Genomic DNA, 20,957 nt, shown 5'->3' on the forward strand with positions numbered 1-20,957 from the left:
TTCTTTTCATGTATTATTAAAACGATTTCTCACTTACGGTCTCTTTTCTTTATGGTGCTTCTGTGTACAACACCGCTTCAGGAAAGCATTTCCGACCCCACATTGCTATATGATTTCGAGTTGTCAGGATGTACCCTACCCCTCTTAGAAGTTCTGAAACGTTTAACTGAAACACCCTGTATACTAACAGAGTTTATTATGTTAAAAAAGGTTAATGTATAGTATAATGCAAGGGAAACGAAGGAATGAGTAATAGATTAAATTAATGTACAAATAGCTATAATGTGTTAGAAGGGTAGTAAAGTTATAAAGAGGGATTTTGAATAAGTTTTAACTACAGATAATTGAGTTATATGAGCAACTTTGAATATAGTGTTTTATTGATGAAAATTTGTTGGTTTATCAGGAAGACTAATAACAAATAGACTTTAGGAAGCTTAAGATTGGTCTACAAGTATATTCTAACAGAGTGGTGAGAACACAGAGCACAATTATGAAAGTAACATATTTGATTGTTAATATATGAAACAGAATTGTATCCAGGAGTAAGTGAAATAGGTATAGTGAATATATAAGTGTTAGGAGTTAGTTAGGGCAAGAAGAATGAATAATGTGTATTCATTTTCATATAATGGTCATGTGTATTCATATAATGGTCAACTCAGATTAGCTAGTGAAGGGAAACAGGAATTAGAATAATATATGAAAGGTATCTTTGATTTAACTTTGTATGTCATATTACATGCTATCTAGTTCAGTTGTATCTCATGTTGTATATATATATATGTAAATAAACTTTGTTGTTTATTAATTAGTGCTTTTGTTATTCTTGAACACAGCCTTTCCGAAGGGAATTATACATAATTGAGAAGTTCCCTTGAATCTGAAATTCTCCTGTGAAGCAAAGTCAGATGCGTAAGTGGGGGTGTAAGAAAAAGAGGTCTATATAAATAAAAGGGAACAAAACAAAATAAAGAATATTTAATATTAATGTATTAAAAAATATTCAAAATAATATTAAAGAAAGTAAAACATATATATATATAGGACATTATCTCCCCCCCACAGTACTCAAGATACAGCCTGACCACTGTCTTTTACAATGGAATTATTGCATCCTTATCCTTGATAGCACTGACAGCCCCATGAGCTCTCCTGGCAGCCTGCCTGCACTGTCAGAAACTTCACATTTGACTGTAAAATTACCCAAGGCATTTTTCATTTTCCACTACCATAAGTATAGTACCACACAGTTGGTACATTAATCTGGGATTACGGCTATCCATATGCAGTACCTTTCAATTGTCAATGTTAAACTTCAACTGCTATTTCTCAGTCCACCTGCATATATATCTAGATCATGTTGTATATATCTAGATCATGTTGCAGTAGCTTACCTCGATTACTGTCATTAACCACCTTGCCAACCTTTGTATGATCTGCAAACTTAGACATTTGAGCCTGATATACCTTCATCAATATCATTAATACAGAAAACAACAATGGTTCCAGCAATGAACCCTCGGGGACTCCACTAATAGCAACAGTCCACAGAGAAAAGCAGTGCCCATTAATAACCACTATCTTCTCCAACTCGACCATACATACCTTTATCCATAACAGTAATTTGCCTTTAATGCCAAACTTCCTCAATTTATACAGCAGTCTCAAATGCTTCTCTGAAATCCAAGTATAGGTAACCCTCGTATAACACGGTTGTTTGGTTCCTACAAAATCTCGTGTAATGCGAATCCGTGTTATAAGGGACTACGAACCAGTACAAAAAGGGGGGTTACGTTCCAAAAGCTAACAAAAATACACCATTTTTTTTATAAATTTAATTTTTATAGTAGTAAAACTTAATAGTTTAACTTTATTTTTATAATAGTAGTAACTTAAATATTAATAACTGAACAAACGTCTTACCTTACAAACTGTAATAGTTATGTCAGATAATGTACGTTCATTTAATTTTCTTCCTCTTCATCGCTGCTAAGCACAATCTGTTCTGCAACATATAGATTTTGCGTACTTTCTACTCTCTAAACGTCACGAATTTCTCTCTTCGAAGTAAATTTTTTTATGGTCTCAAACAAACAAGTTCAATATCTCAGAATATAACCCAGGGATCTCCTAACAAAATACAGTGGACCCCGCTTTAAATAATACGTGAAAATCGGAAGAATATTTTCCAGTTAGCAAAATAAAAATAAATGTACGCTTACATACATAGCTTAATTAATACGTACTGTAATATGTACATACTAATTGATATCTGTTCACTGACTTTTTTTTTTTTGTTGTAAAATTTAAAACAGTAAAAATGATATGCAATTAATTAATAACAAAGACGCGGCACGTACAAGTTGCAACAAACACGATACGCACAAGTGAGATGCAGAGTAATGAGTTTCTGCAAATTTATTTGTTTTTATATGATTGAATATTTCATGGGAGGGAAAACACATTTCACCATGAAAACCCACAGAATTCCAGCTATCGGCACTATAGAAAATGCAAGAAGATCGAGTTTACTACTCCTTTATAATTGATTACACTAACAGAAAAGCCCAATAAACCGGAAACTGCTAATTGTTTTTATCGTTTTATGGTAGTGACCTCCATAAATGTGCTTTAGAAAAATATCACGAATGCGATAACGACTAGCGACTCAGCAGCAGGGATTCACAAAAAGGAATGGAAACGTTGAAAATTACATCAAACATAATATGTAGCGGGATTTTCCCAGCACAAAAGCTCAAAAATACCGTGTTATACGAAATTTCCAGCAATTCTCAAACCGTGTTAGAGCGAAACCCTGTTGTAGAAGTACCGCGTTGTGCGAAGATTGCCGCAATTTATCAATCGTGTTAGAAAGAAACCGTGTTGTAGAAGTACCGTGTGATACGGGGGTTGCCTGTATATGATATCAAAATTATTTTTTGCATCCAGTTACTCTGTTACTACATCAGAGCATTCAATCGGATTCATCAGACAAGATAACCTCTTAACAAATCCATGCTGTGACTGCAGTATAAGTGCATTCCTGTCTAGGTGGTCCTGCATTACTTTTTTAACCAGTGCCTATTATTTTCCATGGAACAGAAGTTAAGAAAACAGAACTGTAATTGCTCATGTCATCTTTTGATCCCCGTTTGTGAACTGGGGACATATTTGCACATATACAGGTTGTCTCAAAAATATTGGTACAAACGTTTAGGGGAGGTAGGTAACATCTAAAGGAATGTGAATCGCATAGAAACCCATGACCGGAAACATCACGGAAAAGTAGTAGCAGAGGCACAAGAAGCAGAAATGACACAAGACAGTAATTAGTGGCAAACATTTATTTGACATAATATTAACAATGGAGTACGAGATGGATGCATTTCATGATGTTACAACAGATGCTCGAAGGTTCCACCATGAGACGCGATGCATGCGTGACACCGACGTAGCATGGATTGGCGGGCATGGTCGTACACACCTGGAGTTTCTTTGACTGTAGCAGCAGCGCAGACTAGTCTCGCCACGAGATCCATTTCCGTCTCCACAGGCGATTCATACACGATAGATTTGAGGGCCCGCCAACAGAAAGAAATCAAGGTTCGATAAATCAGGTGAGCGTGGGGGCCAAGCAATAAGGTCCACCACGGCCAATCCATCGACGCCCAAAACGCCTGTTCAAATGGTCACGAACACACCTTCCATAGGCGCCTCTGTAGCCAGGTGGGAAGGAGCAGCAGTGCATAGCACACGCTTTTTGATTAGACCGGGGTTCGAGCCTGTCACCACCAAATACGGAGGATGTGGAAAGGTCAGGGAATGACCACCGCATTTCCCGGAGCAATATGGCCTTAGTTGCTAATGCTCCTAAAAAAACAAAATAACAAACACCTTCCATAATGGGCAGGCGCCCCGTCATGTTGAAACCAAATGTTGCGTCTCACATTTGTTGGAACATCGTCAAGTAACCCTGATAGAACTTGTTCAAGAAAGAAAGATTTAGGGGAGTTCATGCGGGATGGTAACAGGTATTGGGCTGACTAAGCAGTCACCGACCATACCTGCCCACACATTTATTGCGAAGCGATGTTGTGCAGCATGGGGGCGCACACCGTGTGGGCCCTCTGCTAATCGACACACAAGGTGCGTCTGCCAGCTCACAGTTCGTATATCGATGGATGCTCTTCGTGCGGCGACTACTGCTTAAATGAGTAAACCAGAAATTTTCCCTCTCGCGAACTGATGAACAGTGCCGTGTACAGACTCTATCGTAATTATGGCTAAGGATATGCTTACCTACTTTGTTGCCTCCCGTAATATAATTGGATAGATCCCAATCCACCCCGGCACCTTTTTTTTTTTTTTGTTATGTTTAGCTTCAGCAAAATATTTTTTTGCAGAACTTCTCTTCCAGTTTTCTCTCAGTTATCACAAGATCATTTACCTCACTGTTAGTGCGTGATAATCTTCTGGCATTCCCTTCTCTAAAGCATGAATCCTTGGCGTTAATGTAAATACAAAATACTTATTCAGTTGGTCAGCAACCGAGCAGGATAGTCAATCTAGTGGTCCAATCCATTCATATCTAGTGGACCAATGCGATTCAACATCTTCCTTCCTCTGTTTATGTAAGTAAAGTCTGCTACTTTTCTTGGCATTCGCTGCCAGTACAACTCCGTAATCTGCCTTAAACTGAACTCTATGGAACAGTCCACAAACAAACGACAAAGGGCAGATCATGGAGGAAGTTATTATAACGCACAGACTGAAAATGCTGAACCCACAAGGGCATCCTAAAACATGCATCATCCCAGAGGGCATGTCATATATAGATGTCTTACTAGCAACCCCCAATGTTGGGCAGAGTTCAAAACTGGGAAGTCCAACAAACCATCACGACTGGTGACCATAATGCGATAACATTCACTGTCACACAAGGAACAAGATCCACCAGGAATGACAACATAGATCAATTCAGATTACAAACGAAATCGGCAAACTGGGATGAGTTTGAAACCACCATAAAGGAGGAACTGACAGACAAGGACATACTGACCCTACAAAATCTGACAGCAGAAGAGCAAATAGAGAGCCTGCAAGGAAAAATAATAAAAGCGTGCATTACATCCATGAAGCCTCGAAGAAGAAAAAAAAAAAAAAACATGTCCCTTGGTGGACAGCAACTGTCACTGACTTGAAGGAGCAAATCAGACTAACTAGAAGGGAATACCATCATAACATTCAGCTGCAGAAGAGAATAGCCTGGGAAAAACTGATTGAAACCAAAGGTAATTCAGACCCATGGGGTCTGCTCTATAAAATAATAAATAGCAAGTTCTCCGCTCCAGAAATCTACATCACAATAGAAGTGCAAGGGAACACCCCCACTAGTAAGAGGGCAAAAACAATCAATGCAATATTGGATGCAATCACGCCTCAGGATATAGCTGATGCCATTGAAGTTGAGGTCCTAAAGAGGGTGTGGCAGTTGGTCCCCCAAGCCATTCATGGGGACCTTAACTCCTGCCTCCTTGCTGGCACCTTCCCAAGGACTTGGAAACTAGCCAATCTGAAAATTATTTTGAAAGGGCCAGACAAGCCAGAACAGGATCCCACGTCCTAACGGCCGATCGCCCTCCTTCCGGTTTTGGGCAAGGTCCTGGAGAAAGTCATCGTGACCAGATTGATGGAAGCATACAAATCAAAAGGCCTTTATGCGCCAAAACAATATGGCTTCATCCCTGGATGCGGCACTGAGGATGCAATCACTGAATCAGCAACCACAGACAACACCGACAGCAAATACCTTCTTGCTCTCTTTGTGGACTTCGCGGGGGCCTTTGACACACTATGGTGGCGAAGCGCCCTCGCGAGATTCAGTGAGGGCGAGATCTCTGCACCCCTCTACTGTGGCTGACTACTTTAAAGACTGAAGTTATGGTGAGAAGTGGAGTTCATGAAATCAGGAGGAAAGTCACAGAGGGCTGCCCACATGGTTTGATATTGGGCCCCTTATGCTGGAACCTGGTGTTCGACTCCTGGCTGGGAAAAACCTGTCAATCATCTACCTTCATTGCCTACGCAGATGATCTCACCATACTTGCGGCTGGTAACTCTAGGAGAGAAATTGAGAACACGACAAACCTAATTCTCAAGGAATTCGCTACATGGGCAGAAAACAACAAACTAAAGGAGTCGACAAAGAAGACTGCACAAATACTCATCAAAGGAAAGCTTGACAGGGAGCGATCGCCAGCAATTAAATATATAGATCAGAGGATCAAGTATACCCAAACAAACAGATACTTGGGAATAAGAGTAGATGAGACACTCAGCTTCCTCCCTCATGTCAAATATATAAAAGAAAAAACCAAAACCTTCTTGTTTGCAATAAAACATAACCAGACGAGAGTGGGGCCTTAAAACTCACACACTAAGACTATTACAACTGCATTTTTCTCACAACCCTCTCCTATGGTGCCAGGGCTTGGAGTTATAGAGCGAACAAGGTGGCTCTGATTAAGCAGCTGAATCAAGCGCAACGGCTAGCTCTACTAACCATGTCCAGAGCATCCCAGACAACTTCTACTATGGCGCTACAACCAATGCTTGGGAAGATGCCAGCCCATCTGGAAATACAATATCGGTATCTTAAATACAGGATAAGAAAGAATATACCCACCACCTTGGATGACATCACCATCAGCCGACAAGCAGAAAAGAAAGAGGAACTAACAAGAATAAGAAATAAATTGAAGGAGAGATGGCAGGAAACCTGGTCCACAGCTGAAATGGGGGATATGACTAGGAGCTACATCCTGAAAGCAAGAGAACTGACCAATAAAGAAACGCTATGGATGGTTTTCTTATTGTTTGTTATTTGGTTTTTAGGAGCATTAGCAACTAAGGCCATATTGCTCCGGGATATGCGGTGGTTATTCGCTGACCTTTCTGCATCCTCCGTATTTGGTGGTGACGGGCTCGAACCCACTATGGATGGCACCAGGCTTACATGTAACATTCCTTATGACGGGGCATGGCAGCATAAATGCCAAACTGCACCAACTAGGACTGGCTCAAGCACCGCACTGTCATTGCGGTGAAATAGAAACAGCTGACCACATCCTCGATTAATGTTATTACTATCAAGACCTCAAACAGGAGATCTCCTCCTTAGTGGATGCCATACCACCGATGAATAACGAAAACCTGACTGCAACAGAAAGTAACTTCAAGGCCTTTAACACATTTGCCACCACGGCCTTCAAAAGAAGAGAGGAAGCACGAACTGGACCGGGCAATCGCCAACTCAGACAATAATTAAGCGAGAACAACAAAAAAAAAAAATAATAATAATAATAAAAAAATAAATAAATAAGATCTTTATTGTACAGTTCACCGGTACACGTAGGTACCACGACCATACAATACCCTTCACGGCACCATGCCAGGGGTTAACAAACGGCAGAGATAATAAAGGAATTAAATAAATAAATAAGATCTTTATTGTACAGTTCACCGGTACACGTAGGTACCACGACCATACAATACCCTTCACGGCACCATGCCAGGGGTTAACAAACGGCAGAGATAATAAAGATTTATTATAAGCAAATTATATAATAAAAAAAAAAAAAAAAAAGTACTCATAGCAGATAACATTGACTTGAAAGGAAAACTAATACAAAATAACAAAAACAACAAATTGTGATAACAAAAGCTTTTCCTCAAGTCCAGTTTTCTGAGAGTCTCTTGCCCCGCCATAACGATCTGAGATCAGTTGGTAGTTCTGGAGACCACGTGCAGATCTAGGATGATCCGTCTATACTTTTTATCATCTATGATTTTAAATAAGTCAGCATCCAGGGATTGAACCAGGTGGAGCTTCTGATAAGGGAGGAACCCATCTATCAAATGTAGTCTCGAAGGAAGAGCAAGAAGCTTGGGAGTGGAGCGGAGACCTGGTTGGGGAATCCGCCAGCACACGGTGTCCCAAACGTTGGGTGCTGAGACTCTCCCGGCAATCATTTTTACGGTGAAGATGAGTCTTCTCTCGTGCATTAATGCTGAAAACCTGGTTAAATTCAGCGCGTTGGCCATCGGTGTTGTGCGCTGCTGTGGTGGGAGATGACACTTCCAGGTTGCCCACTTCAGGAGCCAGTATTCAGCGGCTTTTAATGGTTTAATTGTGGTGTCTGCAGCTGAGCCCCACAACTCTACTCCATACAGTACACTTCCAAAAATCATCATCCTGATATACATTTTTATCAGGTTTCTGTTGTGAATGTGTAGCAAGTGCTGCTTGGCAACCCACCGTTTCTTGTTGAATTTAGCACAGAGTTCTTCTATATGGTGATGGAATCGTAATTTTCTGTCGAAGATTACACCCAGATCTCTTTGCTTTTCAACGCAGGGGATCGGGACTCCGTCAATCGCAGGCTGACTTATGGTTGGTATGGGTTTAAGAGAGAATACCATGATGGCAGATTTCTCAGGGTTCACTTGCAGGTCAAAATTCTTGAGGTACTGCTGTACTTCTGATAAGATCTTGTTGATGGTTACTGTGGCGTTTTTGGCTTCATCGGTCAAATTTATTTTTGTGAAGATCTTTAAATCATCTGCATATGATATCATATCTGTTCTATTGTGTATTAGTGGGTAGATGATAGCAGTGAAAAGAATTCCGGACAGGACTCCTCCTTGTGGAACGCCTGCATGTATTTGTCTAGTATACCTTTGTTTTCCTATGTACATTTGGATGATTCTATTCTGAAGAAGGGATGTCAGAAACTTCAATACTGGGCCTGTGATGTGATAGTAATTTCGAAGGAGTTTGAGCAAGGCTGGGATGTGAACACTATTGAACGCAGCTTGTAAATCAAGATATGTGATTGCCATTTCTTCTTTCTCCTCAAATGATCCAAGGATTGCATTAGTAGTCATAATCAGGTTACTAACTGTTGATCTGTTTTGCAACGAATAATGAATTTGCTGGGGCCTGTGCGGGAGAATGTGCGTGGTAAGTGTTTTCAGTACTGTTTTTTCAAGTAATTTCAATAGACACGAGCACCTTTCCCCTACTCCCCACCATCCTGAGTGGGGGAATCTTTCTACTTGCTTAATACTTATTTCTTCTATCTAAGGCAGATCTTCCCTTAGACCTGTCCCCTTTCTATCCCCCTCGTTCTCCTTACTCTACTTTGAGCTCAGAACGATGACAATAAAACCCGGCACGCCAATGGACAATAATTAAGCGACAACACCAAACCTCACTTTTGCCTCTACTCCCCCACCATGCTGAGTGGGGGAATCTTTCTACTTGCTTAACACTTATTCCTCCTAACTAGGGCCGATCTTCCCTTAGACTGCCCCCTTTCTATCCCCCTCCTTCCTCTACCTTGAGCACTCCTAAAGTTCTTTAGGAGTGCTCAGCATGTTGATAGTAGAACCTGGCACGCCTTCATGTAGCAGGGTTGTGGGGTGGAGGCGGCGATTCGGTGTCTCTGCCTCCCACCTGCTAGGTTGCCGATCCGGCCACTACACACAACAGAACACGACACCATCTCAGACAACACAATGGCCGGAAGAGCGATGCCATATTACAAGAAGAAATGAAGCGGCTAATGGGGGAAACTTTTGGCTCGGGCAACCCAACACACACACACGGCGCCTCAGTAGCCAGGTGGGAAGGAGCAGTAGTGCGTAGCACACGCTTCTTGAGTATACCGGGGTTCGAGCCCGTCACCACCAAATGTGGAGGATGCGGAAAGGTCAGGGAATGTCCACCGCATATCCCGGAGCAATATGGCCTTAGTTGCTAATGCTCCTAAAAACCAAATAACACACACACACACACACACCCCCCTAAACATCATTGCTGACCAGGTACACCCTATCATGGCAACGGTCTTCCCTTCTAGCGGTGCCGTCTTTCAGCAGGATAATGCACCATGCCACACCGCCAGGATTGTTCGAGACTGCTTCGTGAAACATGTAGAAGACTTCCAGGTATAGCCCTGGCCTCCAAATTCCGCAGACAAACTCATCGAGCATCTGTGGTTTGTGTTCGAACAGCAACTCCGATCTGCGACGTCTCAACCACGGACCTTACAAGAGTTAAAGGATCTGCCGGTTACGTGTTGGTACCAAATACCACAAGACATATTTAGAAATCTTGTAGCGTCCATGACTCGCCGGGTACGAGCTGTTTTGGCTGCACAGGGAGGACCAACATCATATTAGGTAGATGGTCATAATGTTTTGGCTCATCAGTGTACTTTGGTTGCGTGTTTTTCTTGCAGAACATAATCCCTGTCTTGCTTAACAATGAGTCCTTAATGAAGGCTACTTCCTGCTGAATCAAAACATTCTGCACCGGTTGTTCAATCACTTTACCAGCTTACGAATTTGATTGCACATATTTTTTAATTAGTTATTATTATTATTCACGCAATACAAGTAAAATCCCAATGTTTTATTTTATTTCTTCATACATTGCAATTAATGCGGGAAGAAATAAAAATTTGTAATAAAATTACACATTAATTTAAGATATTAAAAAATGAAATGCATAAATAAACAGTAAAATAAAAAAAAACTAAAGAACACAAACAATATCATAGATTATTATTTTTTTTATGCTAGTTTTTTTTTTTTTTTTCTTTTTATATTCGAATTAAGAACAGCGGCAGGTTTACGGACTGGTGCCCCTACTACAAAATTTTATAATAATATCTCGTAGCCTTTAGTTACCCAGCTGATCTATTCATAACACGCACTACACATTAAGAAACATGATTTGAGACAATTTAGTACATGGGAACGTGCTACCCTTTTCGATGATTGTCTGCACCTCTTTCTCGAAATGTACACTCGCAACTATGCCAAATCGAGTTGGATTTTGTTTTTAACTTTCGGCCAATGAATGCGCTGAGTTTAGGTAGGATGTGGCATTCACTAGCTTTCACGAAACTGGTGTATAAGCAGGAGGTATGGCCTTGTCGTGACTATCTTCTTATAACAAATTGTCTTTTAACACGTGGCTATGGCCACCTAAAAAAAATCGCGCCTTCGTAAACTTTATGAAAATAAGATTTATCTGTCAGTTACTGGTTTAAGACTAGATCACATTTCAGACTAAATTAATCAAAAAAGTGGAGCACCAAATTCGACTCCTTGCTAACTTCCGCCACCTAGCGGTTTTTATTGTTGGAATATAAATAAAACCATTTTCTGTTTATACTCCAGAAGGCCACATACACTGTATTGCCACAATATTAGTAACACCTACTTAGTAGCGTGTTGAAACTCCTTTAGCCTTCAAAACAGCCTGAATTCGTCTAGGCATGGATTGAACAAGATGCTGAAAACTTGTGCAGGAATGTAGTACCATATACACATGAGTGTGTCACGCAGTTCCTTGAGATTCGACAGAGGTGTAGGCCTGCAGTGAACAGCCCTTTCAGCTCATCCCAAAGATGTTCAATAGGATTGAGATCCACGGACTGAGCGAGCCACTGCAGTAAAGAAAAGTCATTGTCATGTTCCTGGAACCATTCCATAGTGATTCGGGCTTTGTGCACCGGCGCATTATCCTGCTAGAAGTAACCATCCGACTAAAGATAAACTGTCAACATTAATGGATACACTTGGTCAGCAACGATGTTTAGGTAGGATGTGGCATTCAGACGTGAATCTATGGGTATCAATGGACCCAAAGTGTGCTAAGAAAACATTTCCCACACAATAACACTGGCCCCACCACCTCGCACAGTAGTCGTCAGACATGACGGGTCCATGGATTCATGTTGTTTTCGCCAAATTCTGAGCCTTCTATCAACATGATGCACCAGGAACTTCGACTCGTCAGACCAAGCAACTGTTTTCCAATCCACGATAGTCCAGTGCTGGTGTTGCTGTGCTCACAGGAGGCGTGCTCTCTTGTTCTTCATTGATAAAGGTACGCGATGTGGCCGTCGGCTGTTGTAGCCCATTCGCGACAAAGTGCGACTAGTGGTCCATTGTGATATTTTGTTCTGCGCACCAAGATTGTATTCCTACGTGAAGTGCGATATTGTGGCCCATCTGTTTGCTTGCACAATTCTAGCCATCCTCCTCTGACCTCTCTCTCATCAACAAGCGATTTTCTTCCACAGGAGTGCCGTTGATTGAGAGGATGTTTTCTGTTCGTTGCACCCTTCCCGATAAACCCTAGAAACTGTGGTGCGTGAAAAGTTCAGGAGAATTGCCGTTTCGGAGATGCTTTGCCTAGCACCTACTACCATGCCGCGTTCGAAGTCCGTTAGATCACTCCTTTTCCCCATTCTTGCGCGGTTAGTAAGGTGGTAGATGACTTTCATCAACCGGTGAAATACCACCACTTTGCTTATTGGAGGCTTGAAGTGGTGAAACCCATGTTTAGTCTCTAGAGCAAAGTTTCCGGCATCCCCATCTCCCCAAACTTCTCCTTCAACCCATGCACGGTACTAAGTACTATAGGTTTTGATACCTTTCGTGTTTGGGGTTCTTATAAAAAAAAAAAAAAAAAAAAAAAAAAACTGATACTAGAAAGGTTGTTCTGCTGCATTTATATCCACAACTGTGGTCATGTGACTTGCAACGTTGTGGGACAAACCATTTGTGTGCACACCAGGGGCGTACCTAATAAAGTTGCAGCACAGTGTGTAGGATCAGAATGGTTCATAAGGCAGAGAGGAATACAAGTACATCAACGTATTTAGAAGTCGTGTAGGCTTGAACCACGGTCAACACCAATACGTCTACCGAGGTAATCACACTTGATCGTTTTGCTACGGTGGCTTTCACGAAGATTGTGCTCGTAAATATAACTGAGATATAGTATATGCAATTGTACGGTTCGTCGACTTTTAAAACAAAATCTCAGAGAAGGGTAATAGAAGGAGGAATCTCATAAAATTACCTTCGAACAGACTGGGCGCCTACGTAGCCAGGTAGGAAGGATCAGCAGTGCGTAGCACACGCTTCTTGATTAGACCGAGGTTCGAGCCCGTCACAACCAAATACAGAGGATGCGGAAAGGTCAGGGAATGACCACAGCATATCCCGGAGCAATATGGCCTTAGTTGCTAATGCTCCTAAAAACCAAAACAACAACGAACAGAATGCCTTAGATCAATGTTTCCCAAACTTTTTTCAGATATAGAACACTTTTATATTTGAGACTCAGCCACCCCATGTGGTTAGGAATAAAAGAACATAAGGAAAGAGAACCATGGACCATTTTTATATTTGAGGCCACGGGCACAAAAAATATTAAGTTATACAAGTATATACATATTAAAGGGCCTGTTGTCAACATCAAAAAAAGATGTTTTATTGTCAAGTCCCGCGGACGGACCACAAGTTGGGAAACGCTGCTATGGATCATTGGAATCAGTTACCTGTCAAAGTTACCTAGCAAAGAATTGGGTAAAATTGAAAGCTTTATTAGACAGTTGAATAAAATAAAATAAAATATTTGTTTTATTTATTTATTTATTTTTTAAGCAAAGATGAAACTATAAATCAGTGCCGGCCAAAGCATGTTCAATCGATTCAGTCAAACAGGGGACCCGCGCTTAAATGGGCAAAACAATACTGGTGATTAATGTATTAAATATTATTCCTATTTAAAATTTTTGTACAATATAATATAAAATTATTTAACTATGTCTTAGTTATTGTAAAATTTGAAAAAAAAAAAAAAAATCGGCATAAGTTTTGCACAGGACCCTAGGGCCCCGCAAGTAATTCTCGAACAGGGCCCGCAAATTTTGGGGCCGGCTGTGCTGTAAATTTGTACAAATATACAATATTCATTAATATACAAAAAACATTACAAGGGAACATCAAATGTTAGACAGCGAAGCACATGCATGAGGTGGTGAACGTTATGTCCACAGTTGTCAATAATTACCGGTAATTGCATTGGTAGAGACGTAATTGCCTTACTGTCTTCTCCCATTGGCTCGAGTAAATATCACTGGGAAGAAAACTATTTTAATGCATAGAGAGATTGCATATTTGTACAAATAGTTTAGTAATTTGTAAATATTTGTATAGTTTGTATTTTAGGCCGCCGTAGCCTAGTGGTCAGGCGCGCGAGTGCATAAGTACACGTGCCTTGAGTGACCGCGGTTCAAGCCCGTGACTGCTGAATATGGTGCTGTTTCTTGTATTCAGTCTATCTTGTGAACTCCTCTGACCGTTTGGTCGTCCCGGAGTATAAACAGAAAATTTATTTATTTTAGTTTAAGTAAATGTGTTAGCCCTGCTCTTTCGGATGCAACAATATCATGCATTATGGAAACCCGAAGCAAAAGTATGTAATTAACCTGCGTTCCTAGGTCACTATTAACGCAGGTAATTACATAGTCATATTTATTCGACCTTGAAAATGCCGGGCTCTAAAAATGCACAGGTAAATAATTATATAGGTCATTTCCTGATTAGAAGTCGATCACAGTGACAGTGTTTTTTTGTCTGGCGTCACCAGGGGTCTACCCAATTCCGCCTTTTTACTCTGTGCAAAATTACAATACTCGGCATAAGGCCAGGGTGTGTGCTAGTGTGTGAAGTACTGTATTATATTTGTGAAGCGTGGGTTGTTGTTCCTTTGGCCACTTAGCCTGGGGGGGTTGTGGAGGGCCACTAACAACCTCAGTTTCCGTCACTGCCACGGGGTGGCGGGCTAGGGCACATTAGGAGAGAAGAAAGCTCTGGTTAGGTGAACCTTGCGGTAGCTTGGGCATCCAAGAACAGCCCAAAAAAAAAAGTATTGGAAAGGAGATAATGGGGAGATAAGAAGAGGTGGGATAAAAGCGGAGACAGTAATGGGACCCCTGGTACAGGATGCCCATCTTGGTCCAGAGGGTGGGAGTTGAAATTGGGTGGTCGGGTGAGCCACTAGGAAAAAGGGGGGTAGGGGGAAGGGAATTGGGGGAAAGAGACTCAACCACCCCATGTGGTTAGGAATAAAAGAACATAAGGAAAGAGATTCCTATGGTGGAGCGTACCTTTTGCAGTTCTGTACCACACTGGCCTGAGGGTTATCCTAATGACCAGTGTCAGCATCCCACATCATGCCAGCTAGGAAAAGCTACAGCATGGTGTCAGCTTGGATAACCATGAGGGCCTGCATAGCCATCAGTCTGTCCGGAATGAGGCTAAGATTGAATATGCAATTAATAATAACTATCATTCACTTAACATTCACACAATTTCACTTTTTATAGTTTTTTCTTACACTGTCTATTTTCTTTTATATATTAGATTAGATTAGATATCGATCAGTGCGTTTTGACAGGTGTGTCTTTTACGTAGAATAGATTTGACTTACTCCGTCATATCTCTACATATTACGTAGAAAAGCGTGCGCGGGGGTTGGCGGGCAAAAGCGAGCAGGCGGCAGAACCCCTAGTATTAAATTATAATAATTTATAAGTTTCAGGAACTGGAAAACTTCTGACATATTGGGTCTATCTGCTAATATTGCTTGTAATGAAGTAGTTGCTTTTAAGGATTTAAATGTAATTTCACGTTCTCGTCTAAAGTTATTGCAGTCAAGTAGAATATGTTGAACTGTTAGTACTGTTTAACCATCAGAGCACTAAGGTGGAGATTTAGCTTGGAACAGGTAGGAATGGGTAACATTCGTGTGTCCTATTCTTAATCTGCTTAGTATAACTTCTTGTCTGTTAGGTCGTGTACTGGTTTTCCATTGTTGTAACTGCTTTTATTTGAAATAATTTGTTACTGGCTTGCTCCTGCCATGTTTGTTGCCCCTATTTCGGATTGTAATTTTATAGTTTAGATATGGTATTTTTATGGTTTGGTTGATCGTGCTTTCCGCTTGTTTTGCTGCTTGGTCTGCCTGTTCATTACCATCTATTCTAACATTTCCGGGAACCGAGCAGAAACATGTTTTGTTTTCGTTTTGCTAGCATATTTTGGATTTGCCATACGGACGGATGGGAATTTCCGTTGTTCTTTAAGGCTTGCAGAGCATTGAATGAATCTGATTATGATTAAAGATCCCTGTGCCCTCTGGATTCATTATTGCTATTGTGGATTATTGCGGACACAGAGCGAAATGGAGACAGAATAAATAATGACAAATTAAATATTAATTGGAAAACACATATATTAAATTAGATACATACAAAAGCTTTCGTTTAGTTTGTTAACCTTCTTCAGTCAAATTGACAGTTAAGAGTGTGGAACATGAGGGCGTGCACTGCCACTCATGTATATGAACTGCATGATGTGATGGTTAATTGTTGGATGTTGAAGACTGTGGCTGTGACGCATGTGAACGTTGCCAACGTTTGTCATTCATCAAAACGGTTGCTTCAGTGATAGGGTGGACACGACATCCAATTATGTAACTGAATGAATAATATTATGCAATTAAATGAATCTGTGAAAATTATACTGTTGGCAACGTTGGTTAGTCATATATGGTTCATGGCTAGTTGTATAGCCTCCAGTTCTGCCGTATAAATGTTGCATTAATTTGGGAGATGATGGTATTTTGGAACTTGGCTGCTATTCCTACTTTGGTTTCTGTTTTGGAACCATCTGTATATATCAGTAGAATTTCAATGTTGGTCTCTATACACTGCATGTAATTGTTTGAAATTTTGTTTAGGTAGAGAATCCTTTTTCTAATAATACATATGGATATCGCATATCGTTTGAATGGTATGGTTCCATATCCAAGGTGGATATGGAACTTTAGGAGAAATTGCTATCTGATTGAGATGTAAATTACGTTGCTGGATTAGATCTCTGAAATATATGCCTGCTGGTTTGTTGGCATTTGGATGTGCTCTATATAAATTTTCCAAACTTTGTTCGTGTAGGATTGTCCATGTCAGGTGGTCAGGTATAGGTATGTTGAGGGTCTGACGGCTCCGGGGATTTCTCTCATCTCCGCGTATGTTCTATGTATCGAGTGACAGTACCCTGTCTATGCCAGAGGTTTAAAAATCATGTATGGGTCAAGTGATATGTAGTTTGTTGTGCCCATTGTTCATCCGGCCTGTTGGCCGCCGGGCCCCCAGTGGGACCCGACGTTACCATACCTAGCGACGGGGACGCCAGCCGGGTGTACCAAGAGACTAATTATACTCTGGCAGGTCCTGGCACTTACTTTCCTGGGATTTCGGTGACTAGGACCTAAAATAAAGGTTGGAGCTATCGCTGTTGATTTAAGTAAAATTACATTTAGAAAGTGCTGCGTGGGGTTTTACGCTGAAAGAACTATTTCTAGAGAGCCTAAAAGGTCGGGCAAAATTTGATGTGATTTAAATTTGGACATGTGGGGGCAGTCGCTGTACAAGAGAAAGTGATGGGAGGGAGGGTGTAGACGGGGGGATGAAATATGTCACGAAAACGAAATAACCTGAAGATGAAGCTTTGTGTTCTGCATTTACACTGCGTACAGTTTCCTCGTGCTGTACACCACTAAACAGCATGTATTGCATCAACCAAGTTCAACGACAAGAGGGATGATCCATGTGCTGCAAAAGCTGTTAAGGTAATGGGTGATTCACTGCGCTGTCTGTATGTGGCTTCATGCAAAATCCATGAGGTTGCTGCGTGGACCTTATGATATGTTCGGGTTGTCCTATACCACGAAGGCGTCATTGTAATTAGTACATTTGCAGGTACATCTGATTTTCGTAAATGACTGGAACAGAATGTGATGCGTCTTCTGTGGTCATATCGGGTGTTAAGGAATTCGTTCTGGCACCCTTAACATTCGTTTGGACATCTTAGCTGGACACTCGATAAACACTTGGTTTGTGGATGCAGACGCGTCCAGCTATACTAGGAGCGGTTCCCAACCTGTGGTTCGCGAACCCATGAAAGTTCGCACTAAATATTCTGTAATGGCGTCTGCTTAGATTTTCATAAGTATATTTTTGTAAATACAAAATATAACCAATAATAAACAATAAAGTAAAATTAAATGAAATATAAAGTAAAGAATTGCCAACGAAAGAAATCACATCTCTCATAATTCCTTATAATTTGTTCACTACCTTACATTATATCGGGTTAAATAAATGTTTTCCATACTAAATTTTTTTTCATTCTCATAGACCATTGTTATGTAAAAGGTACTTAATAATAATTTTTATTATTATGCAGTATCGCTTATAAAAACTTAGTACAGTGTACTGGAAATATTTTACAATAAAAATTCAGAACTATTATACGATTTCAGAGAATATAGGCTTAGTGGTTCACAATAAAAATATTGCGTTCAAAGGGGTTCGCGAAAGAAATATGTTAAAGGAGTTCGCGAGTCAAAAAAGGGTGGGAACGGCTGAGCTACAGGATGGACGTATAATTTGGTGCTCCGTTTCTATGTGTTTTTAAAAGTAGTGTAATTCCACTATTTTGGATTTGTTTCCTGATTTTCAAGATCCCTAGGTGATGGCGAGTCCGCAGATATAATTTTGTGCCGAATTTTTAAGGTGTTTTGGAGATATACGAGTAGCTGTTTTTAATTTTTGTCTTGTGCTGCCAACTCTAACGGACATCAGTAAGCCAGCGCAATATAGGTTCGGGCGTTGTTTTTCATTGGAATTTTGAATCTGATGACACAAGTTTTAAATAGCTTTAAGAAGTTTGAACTGTGCCTAGTAACTCTTTAGGACTTCCGATTTTTCCTAATTTTTTAGAATGACGCCCTTAGGGAAATGTGTTTGTCTTCAATAATTATGTCACCTGGAGGTGGCCATTGCTTCCTCCTCCTCGTTTTGTTAAGAACAAAGGCCTTTGTCTGGAACAACTGATCACGTGATCAAAGGTCTGGCCTGGATTCTGGCATAGCCTAATCACTTATTCCATGCTTCGGTTTACCGTATTTCCCCATGTATAAGACGCACCTTTTTTCGAAAAATTTGGGGTATAAAAACTGGGTGAGTCTTATACAGTGGTTGTAGATTTTTTTTACTTGCATTTCCTATCTTTTTCGCGCTTGTTGTCTTTACGCTCATTGTTTCGCACTTGTTACCGGGCGCCTCCGTAGCCAGGTGGGAAGGAGCAGTAGTGCGTAGCACACGCTTCTTGATTAGACCGGGGTTCGAGCCCGTCACCACCAAATACGGAGGATGCGGAAAGGTCAGAGAATGACCACCGCATATCTCGGAGCAATATGGCCTTAGTTGCTAATGCTCCTAAAAAAAACCAAATAACAAATAACAAAATAACTTGTTACCGGTATATTAGGTTACGTTTTGCCACGTTCTGCCCAGAAATGGCTCAGAAAAGATTTTCGTACAGTGCTGAATTCAAGTTAAAAGTGATCCAGTTTGCAAAAGTGAATGGAAATCGTGCTGCTGAACGTAAGTTTGGTCCTCCTCCAACTGAGAAAACAATCCGAGACTAGCTACGGGAAGAAGAAACCCTACTGAAAACACCACGGCAGAAGAAGGCCATTAGAGGCAAGTCAGCAAAATAGCCTGATTTAGAGAGGGAATTGAAGATATGGATTGAGGAGCAAAGGGCAATTGGAAGTCCTGTGTCCACAAAGATGGTTCAGCATGAGGCAAGAAAAATTGCTGATGAAAAATAAGTTACTGATTTCAAAGGAGGACACAATTGGTGCTTCAGGTTCATGAAACGGAATGGACTAAGCATGCGTACACGCACCAGACTTGCCCAAAAGATGCCTGAAAGCTATGAGCAGAAGGTTCTTGAATATCATCGTTTTGTCATTCAATGTCGGAAGACACATCAGTTTGAGTTGAGACAGATTGCAAACACGGACGAAGTCCCCCTTCAATTTGATGTCCCAAGTAACAGAACTGTTCATAAGAAGGGTGTGAAAACTGTAACTGTGAAGACAAGTGGACATGAAAAGAGCCATTATACTTCTAGCTTGTTGTGCCGATTGAACCAAGCTGCCTCCTATGCTGATTTTCAAACGCAAAACAATGCCAAAAGAAGACATTCCTCGAGGAGTGATTGTCCACGTTCATGACAAGGGTTGGATGGATCAGGATGGGATGAAGATCTGGTTTGAGAAAGTTTGGAGCAGGAGACCAGGTGGGCTCTTACGCAAACCTGCCCTATTGGTGCTTGATCAGTTCACGGCACACAACAAAAAACAAAAATTGCTGCAGAGCAAAAAACAAAACTTGCCGTCATACCTGGAGACTTGACATCCCAGCTCCAACCACTTGATGTCAGCATTAACAAACCCTTCAAAGCTGCCATGAAAGACGAATGGAACCAACGGATGAAGTCTTCTGGAGACAATTTGACACCAGCAGGAAGAGTGAAGAAACCAACTATAGGAGAAGTTTGTACCTGGGTGAAAAGATCCTGGGATAATATCAAGATTGAGATCGTTGTCAAGTCATTTAAGAAGTGTGGCATTTCAAATGCCATATATGGAACTGAGGAAGAGGCAATATATGCAGACAGTGATTCGTCATCAGACACAGATGAGGACAAGCTAATGGATGGGAGTTTCGACAGTGATGAGGAGTTGTATGAATTTTATGACGAATAAAACTTGAATTCAATAACTTTATGTAGTACATTTTTTTTTTTTTTCAAATTTGTAACTAAATTTGAAAAAAAATATATAAACTGGTCTGTAACTTGGTTACAGACCAGTTTATATATATCATAGGCTTCCATGTCACCCATTAATTTATATGTATCCCATGCATTTTTCTTCTCTGCCATATGCCTCACTAGTTCATCTGACATCCACTTAGGCCTAAACCTTGAACAATATTTCTTAGTTAGTATGTAAAGCCTAGTAGCTTCCAAGATAAATTCTTTGAATGTTCCCATTTTGAATTTGCTGTTTGTAATATCATCAGTTAGTCCCACCGTATAGAATTTAAATACTGTCTCAGACCACTCTAGTCGCCTTTAGGAAAGCAAAAACCTTTCCCTTTACC

The sequence above is a fragment of the Mastigoproctus giganteus genome, chromosome 1, assembly GCF_048544385.1.
Source record: "Mastigoproctus giganteus isolate SK-2022 chromosome 1, ASM4854438v1, whole genome shotgun sequence".
Classification (NCBI taxonomy): Eukaryota; Metazoa; Arthropoda; class Arachnida; order Uropygi; family Thelyphonidae; genus Mastigoproctus; species Mastigoproctus giganteus.